Source organism: Colobus angolensis, unplaced genomic scaffold (assembly GCF_000951035.1).
Source record: "Colobus angolensis palliatus isolate OR3802 unplaced genomic scaffold, Cang.pa_1.0 Scaffold80, whole genome shotgun sequence".
In the NCBI taxonomy this organism is placed as follows: domain Eukaryota; kingdom Metazoa; phylum Chordata; class Mammalia; order Primates; family Cercopithecidae; genus Colobus; species Colobus angolensis.
The window spans coordinates 5,286,577-5,294,898 of NW_012121821.1; the positions used below are offsets into that span (position 1 = coordinate 5,286,577).

An 8,322-nucleotide genomic window follows, 5' to 3' on the forward strand; every position below is an offset into this window, starting at 1 on the left:
ACTAAATGGCCAAAGGGATTAGTACTTTACCTTTGGAGGTCCTCAAAGCATTATTTGGAGTTGGTAATACTTCAGCTAGAACTTAGTAGAAGCTGTTTTTTCCTTTGGAGGTCCTCAAGGCATTATTTGGAGTTCATAATACTGAAGCCTATAACCAAGTAGAACCTTTCTTTTTCTGAAGAGTATTGTAGCATAAATGTTATTATAAACAAAGTACACTTGATACATGTATGCAATGACTGCTATTTATACAAAATTTAAATCTGCAAATGGAATCAACATGTTTATGGGTTATTAAAATTGTCTAATTTCTTAGGTTCTTTATAGTACACGTGTTGAAAATAAATGATTAAGTGATTAAGAATTGTTTCAAGAATGTGATTATTTGATCTTAAATTTTTAATGAGTTAAAATAGAAATTGTTTGAATATCTCATATTTGGGTAACAAAAGGCGCAAGTCTGAATGTTTCTTTTTCTGGAATGGCCATGCCTGCCCACTTTAGAAATACAAATATCACTGGGCAGCTTGAAGCAATTGGGAGCCTCTAGTGAGAGCAACTTGAGAGAATGATGTTACAAGTTAGTAGGAGTAAGAAATGCTGTGTTCTCCCTGTCTTCACTTAGGTCTTGTGGCAGCCTGGTCTAAGTGATCGTGAATGGTCTATAAGGGAGGTAGCTGGGTCAGGGAGGGGAATTTGGGCTAGCCTCTGTGCCACTTGTCAGCATGAAAAGTCAGATTGTAATTGCCTGTTTACTTTTCTGTCTCATCTTTGAACGTTCCACCAAGCTGGGAACCTCTTGATTGTGTTGCACAAATGTAAGTACATCAGAAAAACAAAACTGACTTTAAAGCAGGAGCTTGTGGGCCCCTAAGCCAGACGGGGACTAGCTTTTGGCATCATGTAATTAAGGTTTTTTAAATCCTTAATAAGGGTTTTATTTTATTCTTATTTATTTATTTTTTGAGACGGGGTCTAGCTCTATGGCCCAGGCTGGAGTACAGTGGTGCAATCTTGGCTCACTGCAACCTCCGCCTCCTGGATTCACATGGTTCTGCTTCAGCTTCCCAAGTAGCTGGGGTTACAGGACCCCACTAATTTTTGTATTTCTAACAGAGATGAAGTTTCACTACGTTGGCCAGGCTGGTCTCGAACTCCTGACCTAAAGTGATCGGCCCACCTTAGCCCCCCAAAGTGCTGGGATTACAGGCATGAACTACCGTGCCTAGCCTAATAAGGGTTTTGAAGATAATCAGTGTGTAGGTCTGTAGGCTTATGATGGTAACCACAAGTTGTGAATGGCATTGTGAAAAGTTTGTAGTTGCACTTTATGGTTGCATGCTGAATTACATTTTGATTTGATACTTAGAAAAAAGTATTTTCTTCAGCTTAAGTTGTTTAAAAGTTTGTGATCATATTGTCTACCATGTAGCCAGCTTTCAATTATATATAATAGGGACTTTTTGACATTTACAAATAATACTTTGAGATAGATATCTGAAAGCACCAGAACATGGAAGGTGTTCAGAAGTAACAGATTATAAAATGAGTTAATGAAAGGCAACATAAAAAAACAACCGTAAAGCAAGCAGATGGGAGGCGTGTTCAGTTAACTTATTCATAATGCATCTGAAATGATCGCTGTACTCAAATATTTAACGTTAGAGTAATAACATTTTGAATAAAAACCATAATTGATTTTCTTTAGGAGAGGAGTGTCCTGAAACATACTTCAATTCGTATTGCTTTCCTTTAAAGCTCTCCTTTAAAGACTTTTAAAAAATTGATAGGCATTTTCCTCTCACCTGTTTCAGTCCTACAGTCCCACATCTCTACTGCCTTCAGAATGCTACAACTTAGATGTCCAGCCAACAGCTTAAAGCCAATTTATAAAAATAGCATCTTTCCTAATTCCAAAATTTCACCTTTTGTTTGTTTTGTTTTGAGATGGGGTCTTGCTCTGTCACCCAGGCTGGAATGTAGTGCTGCAAACATGACTCACTACAGCCTCAATCTCCTGAGCTTAGTCCTCCCACCTCAGCCTTCCAAGCAGCTGGGACCACAGGTGCAAGACACCAAGTCCAGCTAATCTCCCCCTCCTGCCCGCCGCCACCTGTCCTGAGACAGTCTTGCTCTTTCACCCAGACTGGAATGCAGTGGTGCAATCTTGGCTCATTGCAACCTCCACCTCCCAGGTTCAAGCAATTTTGCCTCAGCCTCCTGAGTAGCTGGAATTACAGGTGCCTGCCACCACACCCAACTAATATTTTTTTTGTATTTTTAGTAGAGATGGGGTTTCAGCATGTTGGCCAGGCTGGTCTCAAACTCCTGACCTCATGATCTGCCCTCCTCGGCCTCCCAAAGTACTGGGATTACAGGCGTGAGCCACCGCACCTGGCCTAATTTTTGTATTTTTTGTAGAGACAGTTTCAGCATGTTGCCCAGGCTGGTCTCAAACTCCTGGGGTCATGTGGTCTGCCCATCTTGGCTTCCAGAAGTCCTGAGATTACAGGCGTGAGCCACCACACCAAGCCCAAAATTTCACCCTTTAAATGTGTTCCATTACCATTATGTTCTAGGTGAATTTCATTTATTTCTCAGGGTTAAATTTTAGAGCTTTTGCATATGTCTATTTTTGGTTCACACCTCCCCAGCCCACTGTCCTGTATTAAGTAGGCCTTCTTTCAAGATCACAGTAATATCTCCCTAAATGGATTTCACTAGGTTTCGTCCTATTTTTGGTTCAGTTATAGTTTACAGATATCATCATGTTGCTTTCCTGATTTAAATATTGGGGGAAAACCTTGCTTTTTGGATTTTATCTCTGATGTTCTACTGGATTATTTTAGACTTTTAGAACACTATGAAACATGTGCTTGCTTTTCACTTCTCAAACCATTTTTGCTTCAACGAAGTTCATAAGCTTATTGTAGTGGGAAGTTAAAAGTCACAGATCTGGTATTTACTTGCCGAGTAACCTTAGAGACAGTAAATATATAGAGCCTAGTACAGGGTCTGGCAGGTAGTAAGCACTTTCAATGAATGGCAGTTTAATATTCTGTTTGCATCCATTCTTGACCATAATCACCCCAAATCCAGCTTAGGTAGCCTTGAATTAACCCCTACTCCCACCTTGAAGTTTTTTTTTTTGTTTTTTGCTGAGACAGGGTCTCATTCTATCCCCCAGGCCGGAGTACAGTGGCACAAACATGACTCACTGCAGCCTCCTGAGTAACTGAACACAGGCCTGTTGTCACCACGCCTGGCTAATGCATATATATATGTATTTTTTTTAGAGACAGAGTCTTGCTATGTTGCCCAGGCTGGTCTTGAACTCCTGGGCTCAAGCAATCCTCCTATCTTGACCTCCCAAAATGCTGAGATTACAGGTGTGAGCCACTGCATCTGGTGAATTAAGCCTTTTTTTATACACTCTGAGGTATTCTGTTCATACCAATATGTTCCTTTGTATCTTCTTGCCATAGCAGGTTGTAACATCCTTTTGTGTCTCCTTTCAAATGTCAAATAAATACATTGTGTATACAGTAGTAAAGGATGTTGATTGGCATTGAAAGCAACTATGAAGTTCTTACTGATTTAGAAGATGAAAAGACAATTTTAAAGTAACATCCTGGGCCAGACTTGGTGACTCACACCTGTAATCTCAACACTTTGGGACGCCAAGGAGGGAGGGTCACTTGAGGCCAGTAGTTTGAGGTCAGCCTGGGCAACATAATGACACCCTGCATCCAAAAAATTGTGGTGGCATGCACCCATAGTCCTAGCTACTTGAGAGACTGAGGTGGGAGGATCACTTGAACCCAGGAGTCCCATGTTACAATGAGCTATGATTGCACCACTATGCTCTGCTTGGGAGACAGAGGGAGACTTGTCTTTAAAAAAATAGAAAATAACACTATGTTCATTAAACATTAATTTTACTGATTGTGATTTTTTTTTGTTTATTTTTTTGAGACGGAGTCTCGCTCTGTTGCCCAGGCTAGAGTGCAATGGCATGATCTTGGCTCACTGCAACCTCCACCTCCTGGGTTCAAGCGATTCTCCTGCTTTAGCCTCCCAAGTAGCTGTGATATTTCAGCTAATTTTGTCATTTTTAGTAGAGATGGGCTTTCGCCATGTTGGCCAGGCTGGTCTTGAACTCCTGACTTCATGTGGTCCACCCGCCTCGGCCTCCCAAAGTGCTGAGATTACAGGCATTGAGCCACTGTGCCTGGCCTGATTATGATTTTCTAAAGTCCCCTTCAAATTATTGTATGTGCAATAAATGGAAAAAAAACATTCTAAGAAAACAGTGGTCTTTAAAAGTTGATATGGTGTCAGAATTGTAACAACCCTTTTTTTAAGAGAGAGGGTCTTGCTGAAAAACCTTTTTAGAAAAAATTGCTCCCTATGACAAAGGCCTTTTCTACCTTTTCTCACATTTATTTTGTTTCTTTTTATAGGAGATGTATGAGAAGACCAAATCTCTTCAAAGTTAAGCTTGCTTTTTTTTTTTTTTTTTTTTGGGACGAAGTCTCGTTATGTTGCCCAGGCTGGAGTTTAGTGGCGCAATCTCGGCTCACTACAACCTCTGCCTCCTGGGTTCAAGCAGTTCTCCTGCCTCAGCCTCCCGAGTAGCTGGAAATTCAGGCACCCACCACCACGCCTAGCTAATTTTTGTGTTTTTAATAGAGGCAGGGTTTCACTATATTGGGCAGGCTGGTCTCGAACTCCTGACCTCGTGATCGCTCTGTCTCCCAAAGTGCTGGGATTACAGGCATGAGCCACCGCACCCAGCCCAAAGTTAAGCATTTTTTAACTACAAGGTGGGAGGTGGAAGCATCTCATTGGAAGACTAAAGGTGTCCACTAATGGTAGACTTTTTTTTTGAGACGGAGTTTCGCTCTGTCGCCCAGGCTAGAGTGAAGTGGCGCAATCTCAGCTCATTGCAACCTCCGCCCCCTGGGTTCAAGTGATTCTCCTGCCTCAGCCTCTGGAGTAGCTAGGATTACAGGGGTCCACTACCACACCTGGCTAATTTTTGTATTTTTAGTAGAGACGGGGTTTCACCATGTTGGCCAGGCTGGTCTCAAACTCCTGACCTCAGGTGACCCACCCACTTTGGCCTCCCAGAGTGCTGGGATTACAGGCGTAAGCCACTGCGCCCGGCCGTTTTTTTTTTTTTTTTTGAGACAGTGTCTCACTCCAGGTTGGAGTGCAGGGGCACTATCTCCACTCACTGCAAACTGCCTCCCAAGGCCAAATGATTCTCCTGCCTTAGCCTCCCGGTAGCTGGAATTACAGGCGCATGCCACCATGCCTGGCTAATTTTTTGTATTTTTAGTAGAGACAGTGTTTCACCATGCTAGCCTTGAACTCCTGACCTCCTGATCCGCCTGCCTTGACCTCCCAAAGTGCTGGGATTACAGGCATGAGCCACCATGCCTGGCAAATTTTTGTATTTTCAGTAGAGATGGGGTGTTACCATGTTGGCCAGGCTGGTCTCGAACTGCTGACCTCAGGTGATCCACTCGCCTCAGCCTCCCAAAGTGCTGGGATTACAGGCGTGAGTCACTACACTCGGTAGACTCTTAACAGCGCTGAGAGACCACTCCAAGAGAGGAGAGAAATAATAGTTCTGTTCTCAGTTGTCAAACAGCAAACAAAAAACCCTTAGCCAGGAGTGGTGTCTCACACCTGTAATCCCAGCACTTTGTGAGGCTGAGGTGGGCGGATCACTTGAGGCCAGGAGTTCAAGACCAACCTGGGCAACATGGTGCAACCCTGTCTTTACTAAAAATACAAAAATTAGCCAGGAGTCATGGTGCGTGCCTGTTAATTCCAGCTGCTTGAGAGGCTGAGGCATGAGAATTACTTGAACCTGGGAGGCGGAGGTTGCAGTAAGCCGAAATCCCACCACTGCACTCCAGCCTGGGCAACAGAGTGAGACTCCATTGCAAAAAAAACAAAAAACAAAAAAAAAAACCTGCAAATTTAAATATTGAAGTCTAGCTAAAATATACCAGGGAACTTCTGCTTAAGGGGTTTCTATGTAATGAATCCTCTTGAAAACAGGGAAACTATTTCCTGCTTATTTTCCAAACTGAGATATTTATCACTTTTAAAAATTAGTACCTGTAATTTAGCCATTTCCTACTCAGCAATGTCTCACTTAAACTATTTGTTGAGCGTGTTTCAAAGAGCAGATGTAAACTTGAGCCCATCCTCTGGCCTATGACTAAATCGGTATTAGCAGGGGTTAGGACTTGTTAGTTTTCCAGTTCCTACTGGAGGCAAATTCTTTGTTTACCGCTGTTCTCCGTATTTCAAAAGCACCTGGAAATCAATAAAATTTGTTATTCAGAACAAAAGACTTCTCTATATATCAGTATTTCCCAAAATGTGTTTGGAAATATAGGTATGTTAGTCCAAAGGGATGGTATGAGGCTGTTTATTATTTAAGGAAATGGTCCCATAGCTTAGCATGTTTGGGAAATCCATTTCTTTTCTGCGTTTCTCAGATTCTTTATTACATTAATATAAATTGTGAATTTTCAAATATTTTTTCTGACCAGAAGGCATACTTTCCATCCATCATCTTGTCCATGGAACACACTGCCCCACAACACAAATTAATTTGGAATGTGTTATATATAATATATATAACATGTTCTGGAAGAACTATCTGGACTTTGAAGAGTTGTTGCAGTGTTATTGCCTCATAAAAGGTCATTAAATTTGGTCTTTCCCAAGTTTTATTTGGTGGCAATGTTATTTTTAGTGGACTTTGTTATACTTGTATAAGTACTTATTTTCAGGTAACATAATGGGAAAAAAGCATATATTATTTATATGAATATTAGTTCTTTATTGCGAATCAGAAATATTTTAAATTTACTAAATTCAGAGGTAGTCGTGGCCTCTCCCCAATAAACTTTACAGTCTTAGACAATTTGTGCATTTTAATAAATTCTTAGTTATAGTATTAAAGAAAGATTACAGGGGCTCACGCCTGTAATCCCAGCACTTTGAGAGGCCCAGGCAGAGGCAGGCAGATCATGAGGTCAGGAGATCGAGACCATCCTCGCTAACACGGTGAAACCCCGTCTCTACTAAAAATACAAAAAATTAGCCAGGTGTGGTAGTGGGCACCTGTAGTCCCAGCTACTTGGGAGACTGAGGCAGGAGAATTGCTTGAACCTGGGAGGCAGAGGCTGCAGTGAGCTGAGATCACGGCACTGCACTCCAGCCTGGGTGACAGCGCAAGACTCCATCTCAAAAAAAAAAAAAAAGAAAAGAAAAACAAGTTACCAGGAAAACTGGTAAAATCAGCTATAAAACATCTATAAAAGGCTATGGAGTAGTTCATATGCAAAAGTATGATAAAATGGTGAGCAATACTGTACAGTATCTGCTTATTAGTCGATATAAAGTCTATAACAAACCCAAACTTCTACTTTAGATACAGTACTGTGGATTTTCAATCCTCTTTAACTAGTCTGGTCATCATAATTTTCTCCCCCTTCCCCCTTCCAAAGTCACGAGGAAAATATAAAGGATCTATCATAAAATATACATCAACTATATTGTTACCATATAGAATAACAACCAGAGTTCTCAATAAGCAACTTATCTGTTGCAATAAGAATATGATATGCTTACCTTTCTGGATTCCCCAGGAAGAGATACTTCCAATCTAGTATCAGATATTTTTACTTTCTAAACATAGAGCTAACTTATACCATTTGTAGAAACAGATCACAAATGCAAATTTGCTTCTGGAACAAAACATAACACTGATTTCTTGGAAAGACTTTTGGAAATGTTGAGAAAAAGCTTTTAACATTTCTAATACATCCAACAGTTCAAGTCTGAATGTAATTAAATTAAGCATCCAAATCAGCACTCTCATTTATCCGCAGGGACTTAATGTTTTTCTAAAAGACTCTTTTGCCATTTAGATTCAGTCATGTCAACATTTACCAACATTTGAGTAGGTATACTCTTTAAGGAGGTATATTATTCTGCCTTCAAAATAGTTATTACCTGAGTGTTAACTATCCTTCCTAAACCTGAGCAAGCACCAAAAATGTAGCATCTCTTACCACTATTTCTAACAGTCAGAATCACCGTTCAGCGGGGGTGGAGTGGGGTCTCCATTTTACGGCTAAGGAAACTGAATGTGTAGTGGGTTTGAATCCAGGGCTTCTGCCTTTTCTCTTTATTTTATTTAATTTATTTATTTATTTTTTTGAGACGGAGTCTCACTGTCACCCAGGCTGGAGTGCAGCACAGTGATGCAATCTTGGCTCATTGCAACCT

General features: G+C 40.9%; 1 long non-coding RNA gene across 1 annotated transcript in view; it reads right to left on the reverse strand.

Moving 5' to 3' along the window:
* LOC105502661 overlaps positions 1 to 8,322 on the reverse strand; it is an 11,629-nt gene that overhangs the window by 1,346 nt on the left and 1,961 nt on the right. Inside the window, exon 2 of the long non-coding RNA XR_001000374.1 lies at positions 1,003 to 1,035. This is a non-coding gene — a long non-coding RNA (uncharacterized LOC105502661). The remainder of the gene's footprint in view (positions 1 to 1,002; positions 1,036 to 8,322) is intronic.